Below are 3,002 nucleotides of genomic sequence, written 5' to 3' on the forward strand. Positions count from 1 at the left end.
TATTGCACAAGAGAGAATAAAGGGGGACTGATGAGATAGCTCAGCAGACTAAAGCTCCCCCTTAGGCAAACTTAGGCAAGTTCAGGGACAGCAGTTTGATCCCTAGCACCACATGCTGCACTGCCGTGCACCCAGGGTGTGCTGAGCCCCTAGAGTTGGGCTATATTGGCACATAACTGTAATCCCAGCGCTGGGGAGGCTGAAAGTGAAGGATTACCAGGAGTCCTACCTGGGCAGTTAGACACTGTAACAGCCAAATACATTAAAAAAGAAAAGAAAAAGCAGAATAAATGTATGTAGGTTTAAGAAGCAAAAATGCATCAAATAACTTTGTTGATGTTAATCGTAAAAAAAAATGATAGAGACAAACTAAATCAGATTGCTTTCAGAATTGAGAGGAAGGATTAAAAACTGTATTAAGGAAACAATAAAAATCGATTTAAAAATATCTTAAAAGGTTACGCATATTTAAAAGTCAGTTATGGAAAGTAGAAATGTATTTTTTTTACTTTTAATGTTTAAAATTCTTGAAGCTTCTGTTTCGATTACTGCAAATTCATATAATTAGAAAAATAGTTCAGTCTGAAAACTCCCCTAGAACATATGGACCCACAGTCCAAGGTGAATTCAAGAAGCAAGTATGTTCTTACTTTACATCCAGGAGAATCTCATGCTTCAAGAATATAATTCATGTTTATTTTCTAACACAGAGCAAGCTTGTTCACCTAAATATTATTTAGTCTTTTGAGATTTCTTCCTCACTGTCCTATTTTCTATTTACTTTCTTTATTCAAACATGACACAAATTGACTTATTTACCCATTTGTTCCTTGTTTCAATTTATAATTTTGAGATTTTATTTTAATTCTGGAGTGTGTATATCTGTGCATATTTCATTAATATGTGTGTATATGTTTTAGGCGACATTTTCATTTAGAGCCATTTCTCTCCATTTTTATTCTCCACTGTTCAAATTGAATCTCAAATTCACACACACATGCACATCCCCCACATGCCAGTGTTTATGCACAATTATGTCTGAAAATTATAGAGAACTTCATATATACAGTAGCATATATATATATATATATATATATATATATATGCCTTTGCCCTATTTTTAAATTTAGCATTTTATTCTTAGACCGCAGTATACATCTACCCTATTTCTCCAATGAGGATCAGAGGTAGGATAGAAAAATAAAATACATTTTAAAAACAGGTAAAATGGATTAAAAAAAAAACAGCAAAATTTTAAACTTTATTTACAGGCCACTTCAAGACCCAACCTTTGTCAAGCCTTCTTCTTCCCTTCCAGGAAACTCCTTAAAAAACCCTAAAGTTCTTAAAAAATAAACAGTTGTTTCCCAGTTCGTTCTTTGCTCCTGTCATTGTTTTTGCCAATTTCTCTTCATAGAAAATGGTGGAAGTGCCAATTTTTTCTGACTGACACTGAAGAGAGTAGCTCACTTTATCTCATCTTGTTGGCAATGCCTGCAAACCATCTGCATCTGCTGAGGTTTTACGCAAAATAACACGTCTTCTAGTGATCGCCATAACATTTTACATTCTTTGTTCTGGGATTCTAAGGCTTCATTAGGACTATAAGTTAGTTGGTTTCCACCTAACTAACCTTCATATCTGATTCTTGTGTTTTGTTTTTAATAATTTCTTTTTTATTTTGTGAAAAATAACACACTTCCATAATCATGCAATAATAATTACAGCAGATATCACATTGTGTACTATTATCCTAAAAGTGAAGGAATGCCACACCTCATTCTATAAGACAAACATTCCATTCCTCTTCTATCTGTGCCAGGATCAGGTAACTTTTGGCACTGCTGAGTGGATGTTCTTTCCGGCCACTCTTTGTCTACTAATGCCACCCTGCCATATAAATCGAATGTTTGGTGAAAGGAGATAGCCAGGGCTTTTGTTTTTATGGATTCTTATGCTCCAGCAAAGTGAATATCTGTGTGTCCTTTCAACCTATTCCTCACATGATAGTATTAACAGGAAGAGGTATTTTCTAAAGTTAATAGGCATAAGTGCTCACAAATTTACCAGTGCTTTTATAAAAGGGTTTTCAGTGTGTACCATGTGGTGACTTTTGCCTTTTTGCTTTAGGAATGCAGTACTATGTTGGTTATGAGCATTTTTGCTTGCTGACAGTTTGGTTCTCAAACAGAAGCATTTGGCAAAAATTTGCTTCTGTTCACAAACAGGTTGCACATCATTGTGGCCATCTTTCCCAGAAGCAGGCAATGTATTAAATTCATGAAACAAACTGTTAGCGATCAAGGTGCCATCTCACAAAGAAGTACATAACCTTACTAGTTGCTAAATCTTTTCATACACCTTCTTGGACTTTTCAGCCCTGTAAACTACAACAAATAACTTTCCATTACTTGCAAATAAATGTCTAAGGTGTATACTTATAGAATCATAAATGAATTAAGAGTTCTTTACAACTATTATGGAAACCAATATGGAGAGTCTGCAAAAAACTGAAACTAGAAGTTTCATATGACTCAGCAATTCTCCTCAGTACTTTCCTAAAGAGTTAAAGACAATATATTATAGTGATATATGCATGTCTATTTTTATAGTAGCACAATTTATAATAATTAAATCTCGGAAGCTAACTATATACCCATAAACAGATGAATGGATAAAAAGTGTAGTTTTTATGTACAATAGAATACTAAGTTGCCATAAAGAAAGTTAAACTTTAGTCATTTATAGATAAATTTATATACCTTCATATAATAATATTAAGTTAAATAAGGGAATTTAGAAGCTTAAGTGTCACATGACTTTTATAAGAGAAACTCAAATTGTAAATAAGAAACAAGTTAAGCATTAGATGATAGAGACTAGGGAGGTAGCTCTTTCTCAAGTGAGAAGGGGATCAAGAAATTCAATGTGAGGAAAGAAAGAGGATGCAAATAAAATTAACATCTGCTACGGTCTTGTACCAACCCCACACAACGAATGCA

This window comes from Octodon degus, unplaced genomic scaffold (assembly GCF_000260255.1).
Source record: "Octodon degus isolate 3935 unplaced genomic scaffold, OctDeg1.0 scaffold00375, whole genome shotgun sequence".
Lineage (NCBI taxonomy): Eukaryota > Metazoa > Chordata > Mammalia > Rodentia > Octodontidae > Octodon > Octodon degus.